This window comes from Schistocerca nitens, chromosome 9 (assembly GCF_023898315.1).
Source record: "Schistocerca nitens isolate TAMUIC-IGC-003100 chromosome 9, iqSchNite1.1, whole genome shotgun sequence".
Taxonomy (NCBI): Eukaryota; Metazoa; Arthropoda; class Insecta; order Orthoptera; family Acrididae; genus Schistocerca; species Schistocerca nitens.
In genome coordinates this window covers 281,980,660-281,993,800 of record NC_064622.1, presented here as the reverse complement: position 1 = coordinate 281,993,800, position 13,141 = coordinate 281,980,660, and positions in this window count along the sequence as shown.

Below are 13,141 nucleotides of genomic sequence, written 5' to 3'. Positions count from 1 at the left end.
TGCCATTAAGCTCTGTTTATGTAGCCTACCTTAAGACCCTAATGTAAATAAACTGGACAACGACGTTCTTTTCACTTATTTGCTTAAGTACCAGGTGTCACCCCTTCTAACACCTTTCAAGTTAGCACCTCCATATTCAGCGAGATTTGATGCCCACCACCAGTCCACCCCATCACCCATTGTGGCACGGTAACCATCATCATGAGATGGGACCATTCACTGGACCTCAGTCGATCAGCATGAAGCAGCAGCAACAGCTCCTGCAGCAGCACAGACTTCAGCAACCATCCCTAAGGCCAAATAATGAGAAGAAACTAACTGTCGCATTCGAATGTAGGTTTTAAGACTCTCACCTGACATATCGCCGTAAACCTTTGCACTCCTATTTCACCTAACACTTGCTTTCTGTCTTGACAGTCGCAGTAGATAAACAATTTTGATTTCCTCGATATATTTGGGGTCAGAGAGGAATCTTATCGTCATGTTAGAGGATGGTTACCAATCACAATCGAGTATGATTTTCGCGATAGAGATGAACGAGTTAAGCCACAAATATGTTGATTTACTAACACGTAGGACACCTTTCTTGTCATTTGGTAAAATAGATCATTAAGTTTATGACGTTCGCCAACTGATACATTTAACGGGAGCATAGATGCGCTTTTGTCTTACGCGAAAGAGAGTTTGCCAGCCGCTACTGTGACTTAAACAAAACACCTCGCAGCCGCTACAGAGCTTATTATTACATCAGGTTGTAACAAACCTTAAAAGATATTATTAATCCAGCCATCTCTCACACTGTGTGCAAAAATGTTCAAAAGTGTGTGAAATCTTATGGGACCTAACTGCTAAGGTCATCAGTCCCTAAGCTTACACACTACTTAACCTAAATTATCCTAAGGACAAACATGCATACCCATACCCGAGGGAGGACTCGAACCTCCGCCGGGACCAGCAGCACAGTCCATGACTGCAGCGCCCTAGACCGCTCAGCTAATCCCGCTAGCAGCTACCGACGACAACGGCGACGTGCAAGACAGACAATATACAAAACCATAGAAGACGTGGAAATGACAGCATCTGCTGCTGACAAGAAGAAGAACACCATTAAATCTGTCGCTGCACACGCCCTCCTAGATGGACCAGCTGTATTCTGTGGTTACAGACTCAATTTCAGCATTGACATTAACGATACATTCAACCACGGCAACGGATGGTTGACAGTGGCTATTGTTCGAGGAGGAACAGGTGTTTCAAATGTTTCAGGACTGGAAAGTTTCGTTGACAGAGACATCATCGCCTACAAGACCTACCATGTTACTGAAAATGCTAATAAAGACTTTGGCAAATCTAATTATATGTCACCCTCACCCTTTTTCCTCTCTACACGTAGTAGACGTAAGATTTCTGTAAATGAAAGTGTATTTGTATGGTGTAAAGGTAAAGGTACCTGTGAATATGTTAAGTTTGTGGGAGATTGTACTGTTTATTTTCATAAATAAATTGAACTGTAGCGTAGCTTAAAAACGGACAAGAGTACATCTAGAATCTGTCGGCATAGAGTTTGCAACAGCATGTTACGGCGACGTGCAAGACAGACAATATACAAAACCATAGAAGACGTGGAAATGACAACATCTGCTGCTGACAAGAAGAAGAACACCATTAAATCTGTCGCTGCACACGCCCTCCTAGATGGACCAGCTGTATTCTGTGGTTGCAGACTCAATTTCAGCATTGACATTAACGATACATTCACCCACGGCAACGGATGGTTGACAGTGGCTATTGTTCGAGGAGGAACAGGTGTTTCAAATGTTTCAGGACTGGAAAGTTTCGTTGACAGAGACATCATCGCCTACAAGACCTACCATGTTACTGAAAATGCTAATAAAGACTTTGGCACACTGATGGATTGGAACAGGACTTAGCCAGCCGGCCGCGGTGGTCTAGCGGTTCCGGGCGCTCAGTCCGGAACCGCGCGACCGCTACGGTCGCAGGTTCGAATCCTGCCTCGGGCATGGATGTGTGTGATGTCCTTAGGTTAGTTAGGTTGAAGTAGTTCTAAGTTCTAGGGGACTTATGACCACAGATGTTGAGTCCCATAGTGCTCAGAGCCATTTGAACCATTTGGACTTAGCCACAGCAGCAACAGCACCGCGACGGCCTGCCTTATATGTGGGATCAGGACACACAGATGTTCAAGCTTTCACCACAGCAGCTGCACACTGTCGGACTACCTGATTTATTGGAGGAAATGTTAAAGCTCCCACTCGTCAAGCTGCAGCTGTGTGCTTCTAGATAATGTTGTTCAATGATGCTTAAAATTTGACCGCCAATGGATCTAAACGTATAAAACTCAGGCATAGCACCAGATTGTGATTACGGTGTAGTAATAGAAATGGAAAATGCACAATGTAATTATAAAGTGTGTTTACTCTGGTGGAATCCGATGAGCTACGAGGTAAAAAGGAATGCATCAATGCTCAGATGACTACGAAGAATGACCCTCTCACACACCTATCAACATCCACTACTTTGGCAGGAAGGAGTCCATCATCGACAGTACGCAAATGTAAGGCTGAGGGCAATATCTGTAGACTTTTGCATTTATCTACTACATTCAAATATTATGAATTTGATTGGTCTCTACTGAACATTATGGATTGCGACAGACAGGCTGAGTCGGTAGACACTGTACGAGAACCATATGTATGGAAAAGCTCTATTCAAAATTTTTGTAGCTTATTTGCTTAACTTACTGCAGATGTGAATCAGTTACAGCACTCTATAAATGTGAAGTTTGCTACAATTACTCTCATAAATCTTAAATCCATAAAAGTGCAATTTACAGATAGAATACCTAAGAGTGTTACTATTCTTATCTCTTTGAAAGAGAATAAACGGAAGAGAACTGGGGAACCAGAAGGTTTCTGATTGATTATATAATGGTAAGACAGAGATTTAGTTACCAGATTTTCAATTGTAAGACTTTTCCAGGGGTGGAAGAGAACTCTGTCCACAATTCATTGGTTATGAACTGTAGATTAAAACTGAAGAAATTACAAGGAGCTAGCAAGTTAAGGAGATGGACACTGGATAATTTGAAACAACCAGACATTGTTGACAGTTTCAGAGTAAGCATTAGGCAACGATTGACTGAGGAAGGGGATAGGAATGCAGTAGATAAAGAAGGGGCAGCTTTGAAAGACGAAATAGTGAAGGCAGGAGAGGGTGAAATACATAAAGAAACAAGGCCTAGTAGAAATCCTTGAATATCGCAAGAGATATTGAATTTGACTGATAATAGGAGAAAATACAAAAATGCTGCAAATCAAAGAGATACTATCTTAAAGAAAATGATATTGACAGGAAGTTAAAATGGCTAACCAGGAATGACTAGAGGAAAAATGTAAAGGTCTAGAAGCATATTCAATAAGGGGAAAGATAAATAATTCCTATAGGAAAATTGAAGATACGTTTCGAGAAAAGAAAAGCTGCTGCATCAATATCAAGATCTCAGTTTGAAAACTAGAAGTAAGCACAAAAAGTGCAGCGGAAAGGTGGAAGGAGTGTATAGAGGGGCTGCACAAGGCAAATGAGCTTTAAGGCAATACTATTGCTAGGAAAAAGGATATAGATGAAGAGGACATGCGGGATACGATATTGTGAGCAGCATTCGACACAGCATTGAAAAACCAAAGTCGGAACAAGGCTCATGGAATAGTCGACATTCTGTCGAAACTACTGATATCCTTGGGAAAGCCAGTCACGTCAAATCTTATCCATCTGTTTTACAAGATCTATTAGACAGGCGTAGTACCCTAGACTTCGAGCAGAATGAAATAATTGCAATTTCAAAGATAGCAGGTGCTGACATGTGTGAATATTACAAGTCATGTTTGCAAAACACAAACTCGAACTATTTACAGAAGAGTGGAAAACGTGGTACAAGCAGACCTTTACGCAGATCAGATTGATATCTTGAGAAATGTAGAAAATCGTGAAGTAACACTGATCCCACAACTTATCTTAGAAGATAGATTATGGGAACGCAAACCTGTGTTTATAGCTTTTGTAGATTTTGAGAAAGCTTTAGACAGTGTAGACTAGAAAAAACATTCTTTGATATTATGAAGGTAGAAGTGGTAAAGTACAGGCATCGAATGGTTATTTACAGCTTGTGCGTAACGCAGACGGCATTTATAAGAGTCAAGGGGCCTGAAAAGGAAGTAGTGGTTGAGAAACGACTGAGACGAGGTTGTAGCCTATCATTGATGTTATTCAAATTGTACATTGAACAAGCAGTAAAATAAACCACAGAAAAATTAGTAGAACGCGTTAAGATTCAGGGAGACGAAATCAAAACTTTGACGTTTGTCAATGACATTGTAATTCTGTCAGAGACAGCAGAGGACTTGGAAGAGCAGTGAAATGGAACGGCCAGTATCCTGAAAGGAGCATATAAGATGAACACCTACAAAAGCCAAACAAGGATAATGGAATGTGGACGAACTGAATTAGAACTTAGAGCTCACACCGAAAGATATAGGTATACGGGTTATGTTTTTATTTTTTTTTTCCGCGCGCTATTCGAGAGTGCAATAGTAGAGAATTATTGTGAAGGTGGTTCGATGAACCCTCTGCCGGTCACATAAGTGTGTTTTTCAGAGTATCCGTGCAGTTATAGATATACCGTGTATGGATCTGTAATGTATAAAACATTATTTATTATCTGTTCTCACATTTTACTTTCAGCAAGCGTTTAGTGGTATTCGTTAATTAATTAATTCAAAGAAAATACAGCGTCCTAAGTCGAAAAAGAATGAAGCATACAGTGCCGATGAGACTAGCAAAGTGGCTTGGTTCCTCAGGTCGGCAAAAAATCTGACGGACATAGCTGTAGAAGGTCAGATATGCAGAAAATGATGAGCACTTTATTTTATCCATTTTGATCAAAGAACACAACAGCTGTTTTAGTAAATTAGACTGTGGGAAATACTGCAGTCAGCCACAAGTGTTTTGAAATGTTTTTATTGTACCGTTACTAGTTCGCACGTGAGCCCATCGTCAGATGGCTGCGGTTCAATTCTTTGCAAATTTTGCATGTCTGTTCTAAAATATAACGAAATTTTTGTAATTGCATAGTTTACAAAAATTTGTACACTTGCGTCCTAAAATATAACACAGTTTTTGTGATTACATAGTTTTACGCTTATATACTCTATATATTGTACTTAATTCGTGAAAAGCCCTCCTTCACATATTATAAGACAGCGGTTTGAGTTTCTTTTACAATCCATGCTGATCAATGTATTATTGTATTTAGTTCAGTTTATTGATCAGCATGCATTGTAAAAGAAATTCAAACTTCTGTCCTACAATATATAAAGGAAGGGTTCCCATGAAGTAAGTACAATGTATAGATCATGTAAGTGTAAAACTATGTGCTCACAAAAACGTTGTTATATTTTTGGACGCAAATGTAAAGCTTGCAAAGAAGTCAACGTTATCATCTGACGATTGGCTCAGTCCATAAACAAGTAATGGTACAATAAAATCGTTTCAAAAAACGCTGTGGTTGGTTGCAGTATTTCCTATAGTGTAAGATGCACACTCTCGCCACAAGTCAGACCGCTGATGCAGTTTTCACTAAGGTGAAGGTTATGAACGCCGATATAACGATAAAACTGTTCTCATACCCACATTATCGTATTCATCCGTCTCCTTATGATACTTTGCTGGAAATTCCCGTGTACCTGAGAACGCGTTGCAACGAAACACTAGCCGCGATGAATCGCAGCCTTGCCAGCGCACGTATCTAAACAGCATCAACCTCAGACCCGCATATCATTTTCGTCACTGTTTCAGTATCTACGTTTGGACAAAGAACTAGTGTAAATTTATACATTACACTTATCCATGCTCCACCTGTATGTGTCTCATCTCGCGAAACCAGAAAGCCTCCATCTTCTACCCATGCATCTGAAAATGAGAAATGAAAGATAAAGTATCACTCTTATTGCATTAATTCTTCTGATGTCCTCAGATCGTTCTCTCTTTCTGCTACCATCCAACCATCACTTTTTTCTTTCCTTGTCCCTCTCTCTGTCATTCTCTCTCTCTCTCTCTTTCTTTCTCTCTCTCTCTCTCTCTCTCTCTCTCTCTCTCTATATATATATATATATATATATATATATATATATATATATATATATACCTTTTCCTTTCCCTTTCTCCGTCTCATGTTTTCCGCATTTCATTGTTCATCTATAATCTAGCCGCGTTCTATATATTACACTCCTGGCCATTAAAATTGCCACGCCACGGAGATGTGCTACAGACGCGAATTTTAACCGACAGTAAGAAGATGCTGTGATATGCAAATGATTAGCTTTTCAGAGCATTTACACAAGGTTGGCACCGGTGGCGACACCTACAATGCGTTGACATGAGGAAAGTTTCCGACCAATTTCTCATACACAAACAGCAGTTCACCGGCGTTGCCTGGTGAAACGTTATTGTGCCGCCTCGTGTAAGTAGGAGAAATGCGTTCCATCATTTTTCCGACTTTGATAAAGGTCGGATTGTACTCTATCGCGATTGCGGTTTATCGTATCGCGACATTGCTGCTCGCGTTGGTCAGGATCAAATGACTGTTAGCAGAATATGGAATCGGTGGGTCCAGGAAGGTAATACGGAACGCCGTGCTGGATCCCAACGGCCACGTATCACTATCAGACGAGATGACAGGCATCGTATCACTAGCAAGCCGTCCGTTGTGACCGAGCGGTACTAGGCGCTTCAGTCCGGATCCCCGCTGCTGCTACGGTCGCAAGTTCGAATCCTGCCTCGGGCATGGATTTGTGTGCTGTCCTTAGGTTTAAGTAGTTCTAAGTCTAGGGGACTGATGACCTCAGGTGTTAAGTCCCATAGTGCTCAGAGCCATTTGAACCAATTTTAATGGCCAGTAGTGTAGCTGCATCTTTTTTCGCCTGTTGCGCCATGTTTAAAGCTGGTATGTTTGCAAACCATTGTGTGCACACTGCGTATAGGGGTTGGACAAAAATCTATTGACACCGCACCAAATACCTGCTTGAACATACGAGTAAATGCAGATGCTTGTCGAGCCTGTAAGTTGTAACTGACGACGAACGGCACCTGTGCAGCGCCCTGAATGCTTTGCTAGTTTCAGTCGTGGTCAGAACAGTATTATGTGTAGTTACGAGTGCATTCTGTAGGAGATAAGTGAATTCGAATGTGGGCATATTGCTGGTGCTTGCATGATGATTGCTTCCGTAACTAAGGGAGATGCAAGACACACCGAATCGATGAGTTATACCTAAACCACATACAGGAAAAGCGGAGAAACATGATACGCTAAATCACAATTCGGACGATAGTCTGTACTGACTGATCGTATCAGACGGCCATTGAACGGAATTTTGAAGCAAAAGCCACTGCAGAAATAAATGTCGTATTTGCGAACTCTGTCAGCACAGAAAGAAGACGAAGGGAGCTCCATAAGTAGGTAATTTCGTGACAAGCAGCGATGCAAATGCTCGTAGCAGAAAAACATTGGGCCTAACCCATAAAACCTGGTCTGTGGAACAATGAAAGAAAGTCACCAGGTCCAGCGGGTCTTGTTTCACAGTGTTTCCAACTTCTGGCCGAGTTAACGTACCAACAGTGAAACATTTGGGGGGGGGGGGGGGGGAGGGGGGTGTCAGAGATTAATTTGGCAGCCGTATCGTGGTATTCCATGCGCCCCTAGATTACGCCACAAGGTCACATTACTGCCAGACCGTATCTCCCCTTGCCATCATAGTCACCAGATCTCAATATTATTGAGCCTCCGTGGTCTATTTTAGAGAGAATTGTGGGTGATCGCTATCCACCTCCATTGTCGCCAGTTGAGCAAGCAACTGTTTTGGAGGAAGTATGATATAAGGTCCTTTGAAAACAATACAGGACCTATGTTTATTCATTCCAAGACAAATGGAAGTTGTTTTGAAAGCCAACGGTTTCTCAAAGCCACGTCGGGCATAGTGACGTGTTCTGGTTTTTATTTTGATTGGTTTATTGTGTCGCAGTTTGCTAAAAGTTCATTTAACAATGGCTTATCAATGCTCCCTTTTATATTTGAGGGTCTAAAATGGTCTTCCGGTGACTTATTGAATGTGGCGTAGATTCAAGTACATGAATAACGTTGTTTAAGCGATAGAAAACGGAGCTTGAAACAGAAAAAAAGTCTAACATTCCTAACATTATGTTGGATAGCAGCGAAGGCAACTTGATACACTTGTGTCGTGTTTGTTTTAAGTTCATAGTACGATCGTTCCGACGTGAGATATTAGAAACCATTCACGAAGACCAATGGGGTACAATGAAGGGCGTTTCTTTGGTTTATCACAATGCTCTAACCCAGATGTAGAAAAATATTTTTAACAAGTGTACAATGCCTCAGTTTCTTAAATTTTTCACTTTTACATTTAGAAGGTACTAAACAAGTTTGTGAGAAGTCCTAAGATAGGGAAATTACGATTTGCTTACCTATCTGGAAGCTTCTAGCTCGTTAAGAGAAGAAATAAACAGCTGACAAATTGTCTAATTCTCCAGCGATATTGTAACCAACAGCTTATGCAAGTGCACAAAACTGCCACATTAGCACTTAAAACTTTTGGCTGCAAGCGCCTTAGTATTTAAAGCAACTGTCTGTTCTAATAATTACGCATCTATTAATCTCAAGTGGATGATCTCAGAGCCCAGAGGCGTCGTTAGTGTGAAACAACCTGGAAATGAACTACGAGCAAAACGCGCCAAGTGCGAGGAGCTGCAAAGCTCTGAAATATTTAGCGAGTCATAGGACGTATATCGGAGAGACAGATTAGACGCCTAGGAGGGGGGAGTGCTTACTGCAATCGACAAAAGTGTTGCCTCCAACGAGACTGATATTGAATTTGACAGAATCAAGTTAACTGTAGGATATTTTTACGGGTCACCCCGTTCCGCCGTGGCAGTTTTAGAAACATTCAAAGCAAGAGTATGTTTAGTAGGGTGGAAATACCCATAGCATGCAATATTAGTTGGAGGCTACTTTAACCTACCTAGCATAGACTTTTGTGTCTATGTATTCACTGCATAGGGTACAGACACACAGTCTTTCGAAGTACTTTCGAACCTGTTTTCCGAAAGTTGTCGTGGGCAGTTAGTTCGACAACCCAGACGCGATGGAAATATTTTAGACGTTGTAGCTACAAACAGGCCTAACCTTATCGACGGTGTGAGTAGAAATCGAAATGAGCGTTTGGCGTCATTGGCTGGGAGCCCCCTTGCGGGGCAGGTCCGGCGGCCTTGGTGCAGGTCTTATTACAGTCGACGCCACATTGGGCGACCTGCGCGCCGGCTGGGGATGAAATGATGATGAAGACAGCGCAACACCCAGTCCCTGAGCGGAGAAAATCCCCGATCCAGCCTGGAATCGAACATGGGCCCGTAGGACGGCAATCCGTCACCCTGACGACTCAGCTGTCGGGGCGGAGTAAAGAGTGTGAGTAGAGAGGCAGAGTTTAATGAGCATGAGGACATCATAGCGACAATGGTTTTTGAAGTCAATAAATCAATCAAGAAGAAGCAGATAAGCAGTTGCTAGCATCCCACTTAGGCAATTAATGGCCATCATCTAGTTCCAACACGATGATGTAGTAGAATTATCGGCAAGGCTTAAACGGATTGTAAATCGCGCTTTGGAGAATTACGTATTGATGTATGTGGATTAAGGACGGAAAGGACTCTCCGTGGTTTAATGACAAAATTCGGAAAATAGTGAGGAAGGAAATACTGATGCAGTCTCGGTTCAAAAGAGAACGCCTAAATGACGAGAGACAAAAGTTAGCAGAAATCCGTGCATCTGTAAACAGAGCTATGCACGAAGCATATAACAATTATCACCGTCCTACCTTAGCGAAAGATCTAACCGAGGAACCAAGGATATTCTGATACTGCCTAAAATCGCTAAATGGATCGGTGGCTTCGATCCGGTCACGGTTGACCAGTTCGATGTGACAACAGAAGACAGCAAAAGGAAAGCAGAAGTTGGCAATTTCGTTCTTAAGAAATTATTCACGCAGGAGTATCGTACAAACATACTGTGTGTCATTTGACCACTGTACAGACTCCCTTATAGAGCACATAGTAAAAGGCATTCCTGTCATACAGAAGCAACTGAAATGTTTGAAAACTAATAATTCGAGACGTCCGTATAGAATCCCAATTCAGTTTTACAAAGAGTACTCTACGTTATTAGCACCTTACTTAACTTTAATTTATCGTGAATCTCTCATCCGGCGGAAAGCCCCAAGCGACTGAAAAAGAGCGCAAATCACTCCCATATGTAAGAATGTTGAAAGAACTGACCCGCAGAATTGCAGAGCAATATCCGTAACATTAGTTTGCTGAACGTATTCTCAGTTCAGTTATAACAAATTTCCTTGAGTCGGAAAGGCTTCTATCCTCAAATCAGCATGGTTTTGGAAAAGATGTCGTCATTTGCGTGTTCTCACTTTGCCCTTTTCTCAGATGATATCCTGCTAGCTGTGGGTGAAGGGCAAGCCGGTAGCCGAGCGGTTCTAGGCGCTTCAGTCTGGAACCGCGCGACTGCTAAGGTCGCAGGTTCGAATCCCGCCTGGGGCATGGATGTGTGTGATGTCCTTAGGTTAGTTAGGTTAAAGTAGTTCTAAGTTCTAGGGGCCTGATGACCTCAGACACTAAGTCCTATAGTGCTCAGAGCCATTTGAACCATTTGGTGAAGGGCAACAGGCAGATTCCCGGGGCTCCACTGCAGACTGTTAACGAAGGTACCGCCATATGGAACAGGTTCCCAGATATGTGAGTAGCTCAAAGACTTATAAAGGAACAAAACCCAGTACGTTGTTCTCGACAGAGAGTAATCATCAGAGGCAAGGGTATCGATAGGTGTGCCCCATAAAATTGTAATAGAAGCGCTGTTATTTTCTATATGCATAAATGATTCGATGGGTAGCAACCTGCGGCTGTTTCCTGACGATGCTGGGGTGTACGGAATGGTGTCGCTGAGTGACTGCAGGAGGATACGAAATGACTTGGTTCGTGCTATTGATGACAACTAACTCTAACTCTATAAAAATGTAAGTTAATACGTCATACCGATTAAATATCCAGATGTAATGTTGCAAAGCTATATGCAGTGGAACGAGCATGCAAGAATTGCAGTGAGGAAGGCGAATGGTTGACTTCCGTTTTTTGGGAGAGTTTTAGGGAAGTGTGGCTCATTTCTAAAGGAGGCCGCATGTAGAATCCTATTGCAATCCATTCTTAAGTACTACTCGAGTGTTTTAGGTCGGGTGAAATGAAGTCATTGAAGCAGTTGTGAGGCGGACTGCTTGATTTGTTACCGGTACGTTCGATTAAGAATCAAGTGTTATGGAGATGCTTCGGGAACTGAAATGGGAATCCCTGGAGGGAAGGCGACGTCCTTTTCTGCGAACGCAGTTGAGAAAATTTAGAGAACCACCATTTGAAACTGGGGGCAGAACGAGCCTACTGCCAGTAGTAGAGAATTGAGAGACCTAGCGCATTTTTCATATAATCAAAAAATCACAATAAATCAAACATTTCTCGTAATTCACGCACAAAAATCAGAAATAAATCGATTTTTTTTATACTTCCAAAAATCCCTATTTCTGGTCCAGCCAAGCCTGCACGAAAAATCGCAAAATAAAAGAAAACAAGAAAATTAATTGAAAATAACATCAATAACCTTAAAAAGTCATCCATTTCATCAAAATCTGAAAAATCACCCTGCACGAGCCTGCATCAGCCTGAACGAGCCTGCACAAGTAAATATATAAGTAAAAGAACACCATTGATTCATTCATTGGATAAAAGTATTTCATGCATTGGTTTACCAGTTTTCGTTTCTTTTAAACCTTTATATGTGAAGAAAATATTTTTTTCATCATTCACTGCTTTCAGAGTATGTTTGTCAAATATCTTAACATATCTATCTGGTAGTGTAATTTTAAATTGTCCATCTAGGATACACTTAACTTTCTTACCGAAGTTAGTATCAGCAATTTCAAAGTTAGATGCTTTATACTTTCTATTAATCTCAAGTTCATTCAGTTTTATAAACTCATATGAGTTGTTTAACTTAGCGAACAATTGATAATTCATTTTTGTTTGTATTTATATAGGAAAAAATTTATTAAATATTTATTAACAAATTTCTTTCTTAATAAATGGAGGAGAAAAGTCCACTGTCAGTGAAGGTTGGTAATAAATGTGGTGAGACCAAGAGTTTAGACTATTTCTATAGAAATAAGAATACAAAAGATAAACGTTCCACTACATGTAAAACTTGTTCAGATGAGATACATAAAGAATACTGCAGAAATAATAGAGAAAAAATTCGAGCATATTTTCATAACTATGTAGACAGACATCCAGAAAGGTATGCAATCACGAATAATGAAAAGCAAAAAAGATACCATGAAAATAAGGAAAAATTGCTTGAGAAAGTTCCTTGTGAGTGTGGTAAATATGTATGTAAAACATATCTCAAAAAACATCCTCAAACAGGTGTCCATATGGAGAAAATCAAGAATATGGAGAACACTAAAATTATTGAATAATTATTGAATAAATTTCTCCCCTAATAAATGGAGAGAAATCTGAGAGCTCAGAATCTCAACACTATGAGAGTTGTTGATCTTAGACCTCTAGCTAGGTCTCTTGGTACAAGAGGATATTATAAAATGACAAAAGATGAATTAATCAGAACTATTGCTAGACATTATTATAATGTGAACCAAGTTAAGAAAGTAAATTTTGATATTCTACCATTTCTTGATGCAGATGTAAAAGAAGAATATAAAGCAGAATCGAAAGATCTGAAGAATATATTTCCATTCTCTACAGATGTATTTCAAGAGCCATCAAAGAATGATCTGAAGAATATATTTCCATTCTCTACAGATACATTTCAAACAACAGCAAAGAAGGAGTGGAAGGAAATATTCCCCTTCTCAACAAATGTATTTGAAAAGCCTAGAACAAGAAACACCAACAAGAGTTATTCTGTTGAGAAAGCTTTTTCAAACAG